The 14,715-nt window shown below is 42.3% G+C and overlaps 1 long non-coding RNA gene across 1 annotated transcript; it reads left to right on the top strand.

Moving 5' to 3' along the window:
• The first annotated feature begins 2,492 nt into the window (after nucleotides 1-2,492).
• LOC145344270 (uncharacterized) lies at nucleotides 2,493-11,724 on the top strand. The gene is made up of 2 exons (XR_013886851.1): nucleotides 2,493-3,068; nucleotides 11,218-11,724. It is a non-coding gene; the product is annotated as an uncharacterized LOC145344270 (long non-coding RNA).
• The last annotated feature ends 2,991 nt before the right edge of the window (nucleotides 11,725-14,715 follow it).

Raw genomic sequence — 14,715 nt, 5'->3', positions numbered from 1 at the left:
AGTTCAGTTTCACTGCATGCGCTCCTCTTACCACTGCTGATGCCCATGGATTCATTTGGACTTCTTCCTCTAGTTAAAAATACATTTTCACACAACTTTTATTTATCGCGTAATCAGCTCCAGCAGGCTGGAGAAAAAAGGTTATTAAATTACACCTTGTTAAAGACTACACAGAAGGACAGATCACCATAGCAACTTGCAGAACTTGGCTACAAATCAGCTGGAGACTGAATTATCTTGGCTACATGAAAGACTCTGATACTCCCTTTTATAACATTCAGTCACAGAAATGCCAGATATCTATATGTGAACCCACCAATCTGTCCCCTCCCCTTGCTTACCTATGACCAAGTTGAGGGAGGAAGAGACTTCGGATACCAGTGCAGTATGTTGTGTGTTAAGCATTGATGCTAACATCATTGAAGAAAGAACTCTCATTCATAAACCATCTTTTGTGATCTCCAGGAATCCCAAAGTATCTTGCTGCCATTGAAATCGGTTTAAGTGTAATGATGGATAAGCTCTAGTGTATAGAAATTATACATTTTATGTAGAGAATAGAGTTTATTCACATAATTTGTAGCACGTTTGGACTGACTGGATAAACCACTCTCTCCAAGAAAACATTGTAATTCACATCCCACTGGACTATGACTTTATATTCTATTTATTCTACAGTATATTCTAAATGGGAGGAATATCCTAGGGTTGTCGTTTTTCAGTTACAATGTGATTGTACCACGTTTCTAGTGATGCTGTGAGTGTTTTACCACAATAACATTTTTCCTTTTTAAGGAGCTTCTGCATTTACACAGTTGACAGATTGTTAGACTTGTTCTCATGTGTGTTGACAAGGCAACCCGTTGATGAGCAAAATGAGTGCACGAACAGGTGCTTGACTGTGGGACAAAGCTGACATAAAGTCCTATTTGAAACTCTCAGCTGTTGAGGGTATGACTGCCCAGATATGTTTACCACAGGAAACTACTCTCCCAAGAATTTCCTCTGAACTAATGACAAAATTACAGAAGGATTAGAGTTACTGTCAAAGAGAATAGTTTTCATGTATTCGTCACAATCTGTTTTCAGTCTTTATTTGGAAGGCACCCAAATTAAAGTTGTGCAGTTTGGCCTGTGTCCTACTAAAAATGAATAGCATGGATCTTAATGCCACTAATGTAATTTATATTATGGGTATGTCTTAACTGGGTAAAGCAAGAGTGGTGTTTCCACTGTAGTCTTTTTGAAAAACACATGGTATGTTTATAAAATTGCTTATTAATACAATTTATTTGTATTGCTGATTGTTTTGATAGAAACCAAGTTTATTTAAATTTAGCTTGCAAAACACAGACATACCTGCTTTGACTTAGGTTAACAATTTTGGAGCTTTCAGAGAGCACCTGGAGAGAGGGAGAGACTACAGTTCCAGGTAGCAAATGCTCTTTATTTTAAAATGAAAATGAAACTTGTTCTTTTCTGCAAGCTTAGCTCCTCCCATTACAACATGACTCTGTCCCTAATCAACCTAATCATCAGTCAACCTAACCAAGGCTCACATGACTCTTCATAGCTAGTCTAAAATCCCAGGAGAACATAAGTAAACAAAAGGTCCATTAACTCTACAAAGTAACACATTCCTAGCTAAAATCAATTAGTAGCCTGAATTCTCAGCATTTGAGCTGCATTTTTTCCCCAGACAAATCGACTGTTGCCTCTTAAAGCAGCCCCACCTTAAATGTAAAATGTAGCAAAATAACACAGTGTCATCACACCTCAAATAGGCCAACTTTACTCAATCTTTCCTTATTCACGGAATCAATCTGTCCCAGGCAGGAATGTTTTTCCTTGCACAAGGTGATCGAAACAGGTAAGCAGAATTCCAAGCATTGCCAAAGCCTAAATATTTGTATTTATAATTTCCCCAAAGTAGGCTCTTCATTTAATATCTTGTTTTAAATTGTAAATCCGACAGGGGAGATAGTGGCATGGTGCTATTCTCATTGGACTAGTGATCTAGGGTAATGCTCTGGGGATCCAGGTTAGAATCCCACCACGGCAGATGGTGAAATTTTAATCCAGTAAATAAAAGCTGGTATTAAAAGTTTAATGATGACCAGGAAACAATTGTCAATGTTTGCTAATGTTCTCTGGGGAAGGGATTCTGCCACTGTTACCTCGACTGGTTTACATTCGACTCCAGACCTCCAGAAGCAATGTGGTTGACTATTGACTGTCCTCTGAAATAGTCTAAACAAGCCACTCAGTTTAAGGCAATTGGAGATAGGCAACAAATTCTGGCCCAACCAGTGATGTCCAGATTTCATGAATGAACAAAAAAAACTGCCACTGTAAAGAACCAATGTGACGGGGTTAATCTTAGATTTGCTAAAAGTTTATTTAAAATTATCCTAAGTTATTTTAATGAAAAAGCTAATTTAAAACCATCTGCAGAAAATGAATTCTTGCATTTTAAAATGAATTCATTAAACTTGTGCATCTTGCATGAACTCGGCAAAGTCTAGCGTGAAATTGCTTGACAATTTTGATCTCTTGGGAAGTCTATTAAGTGAGTTAAGCATGCACAGTTTTAAATTCAGCCTATCGCTTCCAGCTCACTAACTTAGAGTGCAGATGTTTCCATTGAAGAGAAATTGGAAAGGAAGTTATGCTGCATCTTTAATCCTTCATGCTTTAATCATTCATGTCACATATCAGGAATATCCGTTCAGGAGACGGTTATTCCTTTACGTGACACCAACAGATTAAAGTGCATTTAAAAGATTCAAAGCATTCATGATACCACACGTGATTAGAAGAATGTGAGAGTGAGTGAGTGATTTTAGTAATCTGCAAATTCAGAGCAGTACAATTGTAGATGAGCATAGCTAATTGTAGATATGCATAGCTAATATTTTAGTGCATTTGTTCAAGTCAGCCAGTAATTTTGTTTTGAAATTCAGAGGCATCTATTTGCTGTTTATTGACAGATTCTGCGCAGATGGCACAGTAACTGCATAGCAGCCATGTGTGTACATGCAACACTATGGAAGATGACCTTCAACTGTGTTAAGTGCTTGCCTTGTTGATTTTTTTGGTGTGACAGCAGGCTCTACTGAATAATTCTCATCTCCCACTGACAGATAACATCCTTTCTGCCTGCTGTCTCTAATGTTGTACCAAGAAAAAGCAGGTGCTCTGTTTATAAAGTGGGTGAATTAATTGCACAAATAAACGTAAGTGGGTACAATATAATTGGGATTACAGAGATATGGCTGCAGGGTGACCAGAGGTGGGAACTGAACATCCAGGGGTTCTGTATTTAGGAAGGACAGACTAAAAGGTAAAGGCAGTGGAGTTGCATTGCTGGTTAAAGAGGACATTAACATCATACTGAGGAAGGATATTAGCTGCAGCAATGTGGAATCTATATGGGTGGAGTTAGGAAACACCAAGGGGCAAAACCAAGGGTTGTATGTTGACCCCCAAACTGAAATGTGGTGTTGGGAATGACGTTAAACAGGAAATTAGATACACACATGATGAAGGAACATCTGTAATTATCAGTGATTTTAATTTGCATACAGATTTGGCAAATCAAATTAGTCACAATACGGTAGAGGAGGAATTCCTAGCATGTATATGAGATGGTTTTCTGTACCAGGATGCAGGGAGCAGGCCCTTCTAGACTGGGTATTGTGTAATGTGGAAGGAATAATTGACATTCTAATTGTGAAACCTCTTGGGGATGAAGGACCATAACATGATAGAATTTTGCATCAAGATAGAGAGTGACATAGTTGATTCTGAATCTAGGGTTCTGAATCTTGATACAGGAAACTGCGATGATATGAGGCACCAGTTGTCACTGATAGACTGGGAAATGTTACGTAAAGGGATGAGGTGGATGAACAATGACAAACATTCAAGGAGCACATGGGTGAACTGTAACAATTGTTTATTCCTGTCTGGCTCAAAAGTAAAGCTGGAAATGCGGCCAAACCATGGTTTACAAGGGAAATGTGAGTGTATTAATCCAAGGGAAAGACACACATTAGCCAAGAAAAACAACAGACTGAGGATTGGGAGCATTTTAGAATTCAGCAAATGATGTCCAAGGGATTGATTAAGAAGAGGAAAATAAAGTATGAGAGTAAGCTAGTGGAGAACATAAAAACTGACGGTAAACATTTCTACAGGTATGTGAGAAGAAAAAGATTGATAAAGACAAATGTTGGTCCCTCACAATCAGAAACGGGAATTTATAATGGGGATCAAATAAATGGCTGACCAACTGAATACATATTTTAGTTCTGTCTTCACAAAGGAGGACGCAAATAAAATACCAGAAATGTTGGGAAACACTGGGTTTGGTGAGAGAGAGGAACTGAAGGAGATTATTATTATTAGAGAAATGGTGTTAGGGAAATTGATGGGATTGAAGGCTGATTAATCCCCAGGGCCTGATAATCTACTTCCCAGTGTATTTAAGGAAGTGACCTGAGAAATAGTGGATGCATTTATGGCCATTCAGATAGTAATCTGGCTGCCCGTTTTGCTATCAAAGTGGATAACCTCACATTTATCCAAATTATACTGCAGCTGCCATGGTTTTTTTCCAAATGGTAGGCAGTAACTAGTGGGGTACCACAGGGGTCAGTGTTGAGGCTCCAGCTTTTCACTTTATACTTTAATGATTTAGATGAGGAAACTAAATGCAATATTTCTAAATTTCCTGCAGACACAAGGCTTAGTTGGAGAGCGAGCTGTGAGGAGGATGCACAGACGCTTTGGTGTGACTTGGACAAGTTGAGCGAGTGGGCAAATGAATGGCAGCTGCAGTATAATTTGGATAAACGTGAGGTTATCCACTTTGGTAGCAGTCACTGGCAGCCAGATTGCTATCTGAATGACCATAAATTAGGAGAGGGGAATGTGCAATGAGACCTTGGTGTCGTCATACACCAGTCATTGAAGGTAAGCATGCAAGTGCAGTAGGCAGTTAAAAAAAGCGAATGGTATGCTGGTCTTCATAGCTAAAGGATTTGAGTGCAGGAGCAGGAATGTCTTGCTGCGATTATGCAGGGACTTGGTGAGGCCACACCTGGAGAATTGTGTGCAGCTTTGGTCTCCTTATCAAGGATGTTCTTACTTTCGAGGGAGTGCAGAGGAGGTTTACTAGACTGATTCCTGGGATGGCAAAATGGACATATGAGGAGAGTTCAGAAGAATGAGGGGGATCTCCTAGAAGTCTAAAAAATCCTAACTGGACTAGACAGGGTAAATGCAAGAAGGGTGTTGTTAATGGTAGGGCTGCCCAGAACCAGGGATCACATAAGAACATAAGAAATAGGAGCAGGAGTAGGCCATCTGGCCCCTCGAGCCTGCCCCGCCATTCAATAAGATCATGGCTGATCTGTCGTGGCTCAGTTCCACATTCCCGCCCTCTCACCATAACCCTTAATCCCCTCTCTTATCAAAAACCCATCAACCCGCGTCTTAAAAATATTTAGCGAGGTAGCCTCCACCACTTCAACGGGCAGAGAATTCCAGAGATTCACCACCCTTTGAGTGAAGAAGTTCTTCCTCAACTCCGTTCTAAACCGCCCCCCCCTTTATCTTGAGGCTGTGCCCCCTAGTCCTACTGTCCTTTCTGAGCGGGAAGAGTCTCTCCACCTCTATCCTATCCATCCCATTCATCATCTTATACGTTTCAATGAGATCTCCCCTCATTCTTCTAAACTCTAACGAGTACAAGCCTAGTTTATTCAGCCTCTCCTCATAGCTCAACCCCCTCAACTCCGGCATCAGCCTAGTAAACCTCCTCTGCACTCCCTCCAAGGCCAAAATATCCTTGCGTAAGTACGGCGCCCAAAACTGCACACAGTACTCCAGCTGCGGCCTCACCAATGCCCTATATAGCTTCAGCAAGACCTCCCTACTTTTATATTCGATCCCCCTCGCTATGAAGGCCAGCATCCCATTCGCCTTCCTGACCACCTGCTGCACCTGCAAGCTGGGTTTTTGCGACTCATGCACAAGGACCCCGAGGTCCCTCTGCACCGTCGCCTGCTGCAGTTTTTCTCCACGTAAGTAATAATCCTTCCTACCATTATTCCTACCAAAGTGGACCACCTCGCACTTGCCAACATTAAATTCCATTTGCCATTTCCTGGCCCATTCGCCCAGCCTATCTAGATCCTTCTGCAGACTCTCCACACCCTCCGCGCAATTTGCCGTTCCACCAATCTTGGTGTCATCAGCAAATTTCGACACCATACACTTGGCTCCCTCCTCCAGATCATCTATATAAATGGTAAATAGCTGAGGCCCCAGCACCGACCCCTGAGGCACTCCAACCGCCAATCCGAATAGCACCCATTGACCCCCACTCTCTGCCTCCTATTTGACAACCAGTCCTCTATCCACGCTAACACCCTACCCCCAACTCCATGTCCCCTGACCTTCTGCAATAACCTCTTGTGAGGTACCTTGTCAAACGCCTTCTGAAAATCAAGAAAGACCACATCCACCGGCTCTCCTCTATCCACCGCCCTAGACACATCCTCATAGAACTCAAGTAAATTTGTCAGACACGACTTCCCCTTAACGAAACCGTGCTGCGTCTGCTCTATCAAGCAATTCCCCTCAAGATGCCTCGCTATTTCCTCCTTGATGACGGATTCTAACATTTTACCTACAACAGACGTTAAACTAACCGGCCTATAATTCCCTGCCTTTTGCCTGGCACCCTTCTTAAACAACGGTGTAACATTAGCCGCTTTCCAATCTTCCGGCACTTCCCCGGAATCCAGCGACGTCTGGAAAATAACCACCAAGGCATCCACTATAACCTCCGCCATTTCTTTCAGAACCCTCGGATGCATTCCATCCGGTCCTGGGGACTTGTCCACAATCAGCCCCTCCAGTCTGTCTAGCACTGCCTCTCTAGTAACAGTAATGTCATTGAGACCCTCCAGCCCTACCACCTTTCCATCTCTAACACCCGGCAAATTATTCACGTCCTCCTCCGTGAAGACCAAAACAGAAAAGTTATTCAAGACCTCAGCCATATCCCCATCCCCTACCACTAAGTCCCCCTTCTCATCCTCTAAGGGTCCAACGTTCACCCTAGCCAGCCTCTTCCTTTTTATATACTTATAAAAACTCTTGCTATCCTTTTTTATATTAAGCGCTAGCCCAGCTTCATAGTTTCTCCTACCCTTCTTTATCAATTTCTTTGTCAATCTTTGTTGACATTTAAACCTCTCCCAATCCTCTTCTCGCCCACTACTCTTAGCTACTCTAAACGCCTCCGCTTTTAATTTAACACTTTCCTTCACCTCCTTCGTTATCCACAGCTTATTACCTCTCCTCCTACAGTCCTTTTTGACCATCGGAATAAATTTCTGCTGAGCACCAAGAAAGATCTCCTTAAAAATCCTCCACTGCTCCTCAGCAGACCTACCTTCCAACGCGCTCCCCCAGTCCACATTCGCCAATTCCTCTCTCATCCTACCGTACTCCCCTCTGTTCAAACAAAGGACACGTGTCCGGGAACCCACTTTGTCCTCCTCCATCTGCACCAGAAACTCCACCATACAATGATCACTCTCCCCAAGAGGATCCTTCACCGCAAGGTCCCTGATTCTACCCGCCTCATTACATAATCACAGACTGAGGTTACAGGGTTAACCATTTGGGACAGAGATGAGGAGAAGTCCCTTCACCCAGAGAATTTAAAGTTTATTTGTTAGTGGCACATGTAGGCTTACATCAACACTACAATGAAGTTACAGTGAAAATTCCCTAGGCACCAGACTCCAGTGCCCGTTCGGGTACACTGAGGGAGAATTTAGCATGGCCAATCCACCTAACCAGCACGTGTGGTCAGTCTGTAGGATTTGCTACCACAGAAAGTAGTTGAGGCCCAAACATTGTACATTTTCAAGAAGCAGTTAGATAAAGCACTTAGGGCGGAGGGGATCAAAGGATATGGCAGGGGGGAGGTGGGATCAGGCTATTGAGTTGGATGATCATCGATGATCATAATGAATGATGGAGCAGGCTCAAAAGGGCTAAATGGCCTCCTCCTGATCCTATTTTTCTGTGTTTCTATACAAGTTGGGAAAGAACTGAAAAGAAGCTGTTTTGACCTTTTCCGAATGAACTAGGAGGCGGGTATATACTAATAATTATTGATTCGAAAGCTTCAGTTCTAGTAAGCTTCAGGATTTATTCTGTTGCAACTTGATTAAAAATCACTCCAAATGTGATTTGTTGTTGTTTTTGGAGCTAACACAGAAGCATTACTACATAATTGACAGAGGTTAAGATTATAAATTGGTTGTTAATTGCAGACCCCAGACTGCTCAGAGAGGTAGATGTATCTGCTTCCGCCAGTTCTCCAAGATGGCAAATCATTTGCCAAGAATCAACACTTTTTGGCTTCAAAATTTTTTTTTAAATCACATCCTGCCATCTAGTAATTAACACCAATGTGCTTGACTCTGTAACTCCACTGCTTTATTGTTTGTTTCTCTTTTCCTGTTCCTCTGACTCTTTGTCTACTGCAACTTTTTCCCACCCACTCACTGGCTTTTCCAGTAAATCAGTGCATTTCATTTGCATCAGTGTTGAATCTCTTGAGAGATAAATGGCCACGATAACCTCACTGCTGTTCTTCTGAACAGGGCCACATCATATTTTGCAACTACCCGCTACAGCAGACGGGACCACTGACTAATGTCTCATCCAACAGATGGCACCTCCGACAGGGAAGCACTCCCTCATTATTGCACTGCTAGAGTCTCGGCCTAGATTGTTTTCCGAGCTTCAACTCTGGAGTGTAACTTAAACCCAAAATCTACTGATGAGTTGCAAGTGCTACTAACTAGGCCACAGCTGATGCAAAGAAAGCCTCATGTGGTCATTTGGCAAGCTCACATTTAACAGTCTTAATAGCTAAGTAGAAATAACCTGTATTTTTTCAGCTGCATGTGTCTGCATATACCTTATTTTCCTGTCCTCCAAACTAGGGATGTTATAAATCACAAATTTTAATGTAGCAAAAGCCTCCTTTTCTCCAATTTCTCCCCCCCTCCAGCCCACCAACTTATCAGAAGTCATCTGCCAATTCTATGTATTTTCGAATTGAACAATCCACATTTTCCAAATTGAAAATTCCCTTTTAACACTTTCAGATACACATTTCCTTATTCACAGCTTCTATGTTTAACAATCCTTTTTAACACTTTCAAACATGCATATTTCCTTAACTAAATGGAGGGAAGAGGACTCTGCTGCCCCATTTGCTAAGATCATGGCTGAAATGAATGTGGCAAGTATAAGGATCATTGTACTTCAGTGTGTTTTCAGTGAGACGTCAGATCTTCATTGAACTGATCTTAGAACGTCTGCCTCCAGAGGCAAAATCCTCATGACAGTCAGTTGACTATAGCAAGCCAATTAGTTTGTACAGCATTGTGTTTCCAAAACCCAAACATCTCCTTTTTCATGTGAACCGTGCATCTTTTTTTATATATGAGAAAGGGGATGCAAGCATACAATCAGCAGAGGGTTTCCCCGGTACCCATTGATTCCAGTTTTGCTAGGACTTCTTGATGCCACGCTCAGTCGAACCTTGATATCAAGGGCTGTCACTCTCACTTCACCTCCGGAATTCAGCTCTTTCGTCCATATCTGGACCAAGGCTGAGGTCAGGAGCTGAATGACCCTGGCGAATTCCAAACTGGGCATCACTGAGCATGTTTTGCTGAGCAGGTGCTGCTTGATAGCATTGTTGATGACCCCTTCCATCATTTTACTGATGATTGAGGGTAGACTGATTAGGCAGTAATTAGCAGGGTTGGATTTGTCCTGCTTTCTGTGTACAGGACTTACCCAGGCAATTTTCACATTGTTGGGTAGATGCCAGTATTGTACTGGAAGAACTTGGCAAGGGGAGTAGCAAGTTCTGGAGCGCAAGTGTTCAGTACTGTTGCCAGAATGTTGTCAGGGCCCATTTACTTTGCAGTATTCAGTGCCTCCGACCCTTTCTTGATATCAGGTGGAGTGAATTGAATTGGCTGGAGGCTGGCATCTGTGATACTGGGGACCACTGGAGGAAGTCAAGAAAGATCATCCACTCAGCCTTTAGTAAGGGCAAGATCAGCCAGGGTTTCTGTTCCTGAAGACACAGTGGCCTTGGCCCACTTCCACCTTCTGGAAACTCTTACTAAGCTCTGGCAGAAGAGATTAATTGGATTGTTCCACTTTCGAACTGGCTCATGCATCGTGGGGCGGAACCACCACCATTCTCTAGCTAAACGATAAATCTGTTAAAAAGGAAGTGTTTACATTTATAGATCAGAGAAACATCCATGATGCTTCATGACAGTAGATCATTTAGAAGTAGAGTTGCACAGGCAAAGTTAACAGCCATTTTGCCCGCAAGCTAACTAACACAAATGACAATAATCAGGTGATGTGTTTTTGGTGCACATCCTCCTAACAGGAAGGTGGATTGGACATGCTAAGCTGTCCCTTAGCGATGTGTAGGTTAAGTGGATTCGCGATGGGAAATGTGTGGGATTGTGGGGATCGGGCAGGGCAGAGGCCGTGGGTAAGATTCCCTGTCAGACAGTCAGTACAGACTCAGTAGGCCTAATGGCCTCTCCTGCTCTGTGGAGATTTTATGGTGATGTCAGTTGGAGGATAAATATTGGCCAGACCATCAAAGATAATACACACCCTTGCTTTTCTTCGACATAGTGCCATTGTGACATCTACCTGAAAGAACAGACGAAATCTTGTTCTAATGTTTCATGCAAAAGACATGACAACTTCATCAATGCAGCACCCCCTAGTGTGCTGGAGTGTCAGCCTAAAGTTACTGAAGACTTTGCAGTGGTACCTGAACCCACAGAGTGATTTTCTTTGCCACTGTAATGTTTGAGTTAGTAAGGGTTAATGTTGCTCCAGGGAAACCATACCACTCAGTATAATGTGGAGGGTCAGATAATATTACGTCAAAGGGTCTATAAGAAGCCAGAATGAAGACAACACCCATGCAGACAATACCTTGGAGATATATAAACAGTTTATGTTCAATCATACAAGGCTCCGGACCTCTCTGAAGCATCAAACAATCTTACAAACGCCACCAACTTGCCACAACCTTTTCTTCCCAATAACCTCTATTTTTGTCTTTCGCAGGCTGGAAATTTATTGCCCATCCCTAATTGCTCTTGGGAGGGCGAGGGGGAGCTGCCTTCGTGAGCTGCTGCAGTCCATGTGGTATAGGTAAACCCACAGTGCCATTAGGGAGAGAGATCCAGGATTTTGACCAAGCGTCAATGAAGGAACGGCCAATATTATTCCAAGTCAGGATGGTGTGTGGCTTGGAGGGGAGCTTGGAGTTTTTCCATACATCTGCTACTTTTGTCCTTCTATTTATCTTCATAATATTTGCCTAACTTGCGTAAAGTTCACATACTTGAATAAAACCTGAGTTTATATTTTGCGGCACGAACTCTGTATAAGCAGTCTTTGGACGTATTTCAAAATAATATTGAAATGCAACTTGGATTGGATCTGTATTGATATTCGCCAAAACTAATCTCATGTTGAACACTTGTGCAACTGCAATGTGCAGTAGTTTTTATTCACATTGTGTAGGATCATACAGTTACCCCATAAATACAGATCATTCAACCACTCAAACCTGTTGGTGTGTATCTTCATGTATTGTGTGTGTGTGTGTGTGTGTGTGTGTGTGTGTGTGTGTGTGTGTGTGTGTGTGTGTGTGTGTGTGTGTGTGTGTGTGCCACCTTGGATGTATGCACTTTAAAGATGGGAAGGTGCCAAGGTTCCCACCTGATTAAATGACCCTTTGCCACCAAACTTGCCATGATGGAGGGTATTAAATTCCCTAAATTTCATTATCTTGAATGGATCTTGGGTTCATGATACATTGATGAAGAAATTCATGCATTAAATACTTTCATTTTAAGTCATTAATATGTTATGCTTCTAGTTAGCTACACAGTGGTTAACACTGCTGCCTCACAGTGCCAGGGACCTGGGTTCGATTCCAGCCTTGGGTCACCATTTGTGTGGAGTTTGCATGTTCTCCCTTTGTCTGTGTGGGTTTCCTCCGGGTGCTCCAGCACTCCAAAGATGTATGGATTAGGTGGATTGGCCCTGATAAATTGCCCCTTAGTGCCAGGGGGACTGTGAGAGTAAATGTGTGGGGTTACGAAGATAGGATTTTGGTGGGATTGTTGTTGGTGCAGGCTTGATGGGTGCAGGCATTGTAGAACTCTATGACCAGCCCAGGTACCCTTGACACAGTGGTCTCTGTCTGTGCAATAACTTCTGTCACTATCAATGGCATAAAAGTTGGGGATGGGGGATCAATAATGAAGAGTAACAGCATTAAAATCTAGAAATGTTGAATAATGGGTATTATGAAATAGACCTGGTTTTGCATATCCAAAAATTCTTGATTTATTCTAAGTTTTAAAGTGAGAATTTGAACTTGTCATTCTGTCTTCCTAAATTACAGTCTGCAGTCATTACCATCATCCATAAATGTGATTACAGTTACTGAACTGACTTATCTAAAGAGCTTAGTGCCACACAAATAATTAGACGGTAAGTAAGCTCCTACTTGCTCATTGGTCTTGAATGATCATTTTATTGTATTGGCAGCACTAATAGAATGCTCTCCAACTGATGGCGTTCCTGAATAATTAAACCTCCCGTCAGAAGAGCATTATTGTCGTCAATTGATAGTGCCCTTGTCACTCTTTTCACATTTAAACTTTCCTACATCACTTCAAAGCACTGTAGAGGGTAAATAATCCTCTGCTCAGTTAATGAAATGGATCAACTTTTTGGCACAATCTGTAATGCAGTTATTTCCTACGAAATTCCCAAGTATGTCATTAGAATCACATTGATTATAAAACAAGCTATAAACAATAAGTCTGTTTGTCTATTCGTATCACTTCCCAATCCTGCACCTCTCTTTACCAGCATAATTCTCTATTCCGTACCTTGTGTGCTTATCTAACTGCCTGTGGTTGCATATTCTTACCATTCTCTGGGTAAAAAAGTTTCTCCTGAATTCCCCATTTGATTTCTTGGTGGCTGTCTTATATTGATGTTCTCTAATTTTGCTCCTTCACACAGGCAGAAGATTCATAGAGTTCCTACAGTGCAGAAGGAGGCCATTCAGCCCATTGAGTCTGTATCGACTACAGTCCCACCCAGGCCCTATTTCCATAAACTCAGATATTTACCCTGCTAATACCCTGGCACTAGGGCCAATTTATCATGGCCAATCAACCGAACCTGGGGCATTTTTGATCTGTGGGAGGAAAGCAGAGCACCTGGAGGAAACCCATGCAGATATGGGGAGCAAGTGCAAGCTCCACACAGACAGTGACCCAAGGCCAGAATTGAACCTGGGTTCCTGGCGCAGTGAGGCAGCAGTGCTAACCACTGTGCCTCTCACTCTAAAACCTCTTGGGTCACCTCTCAGAGCCATTTTTTGAGAAAAAGAGACTTGTCCTGTTAATCCTTTCCTGACTGGTGTAAGCTTGATACCATCCTTGTGAATTGTTTCTGCAGGCTGTCCAGTGTCTCTATATCCTTTTTGTAATTTGGTAAAAAGAAATGTTCACAATTCTCTAAGCATGTTCTAACCAAGATTCAATGTAAGTATAGCATAATTTCTTTACAATTTTTTCTCTAGAACTAAACCCCAGTGCTTGGTTTGTTTTTTTATGGACTTGTAAACCTGTGGTGGTTATTTTTAGCGTTTGTGTTTGTACTCTTGAGATCCCTCTGCTCCTCTACCCTTTTTAGATTTCAGTTTTCCAAGTAGGATGTGACCATTTATATTTCATCCCAACTATTAAGTCCATTCTTACAAGTTTATCAACATTTTCCTTTGGTACTCTTCAGAATAGACAATGTTCACCAAATTTGGTGTCATTCGCAAAGTTAGAAATTGATCCTGATTCTAAAGTCAAAGCCATTAAAGTCCATTGTGAGCAAAAGTGGTCCCAGCACTGATCCTTGGGGAGGGGGGAACCCTCCTTCCCAGCTTCCCATGTCTGCCACTCTGAATAGCTACTGTTTATCTCTATCCTCTCTGTTTTCTGTCTCGCAACTAGCTAACTAGCCACTCTATTCCTTGACCTTTGACTCCACACACTCTGACCCAATGTAGAACTTGCTACCACAAGGCGTGGTTGAAACAAATAGCAGAGATACGTTTAAGGGCAGGCTGGACAGGGGGAAAGGAGAGGGGAATGAAAGGTTATTCAATTTAGATAGGGAATGATGGGAAAAGGCTCAGTGAGCTGCTTGGGCAAGAAGGCCTATTTCTGTGCCTTTTTTTCTTTTTCATCCTATCCAGCTTCATGTCAGTCATATCCTCCTCTTCCTGAACTTATGCCTTCTTCCTCTGAGATGTGGCTGTATTCTGGACAAAACTATCCAGATTTAACTCCCCCTCCCCCTACTTGTTCCAGAATGTCTCCAACTTGCAATCCAGCTCGGTAACTCGTGATCGAAGGGGTGAGAATTCAGGACAGTCTCAATGTCTTGGAACATTCTTTCCACAGTCTCCACTTATAAACTGCCCTGCCAACCCTAGTCTTTTTTATTTATTAATGACCTGGGTTAGAATTAAGTAGACAG

The sequence above is a fragment of the Carcharhinus amblyrhynchos genome, chromosome 6, assembly GCF_965287045.1.
Source record: "Carcharhinus amblyrhynchos chromosome 6, sCarAmb.v2.hapA, whole genome shotgun sequence".
NCBI classification, from domain to species: domain Eukaryota; kingdom Metazoa; phylum Chordata; class Chondrichthyes; order Carcharhiniformes; family Carcharhinidae; genus Carcharhinus; species Carcharhinus amblyrhynchos.
This window is presented reverse-complemented; position numbering and strand designations above follow the sequence as displayed.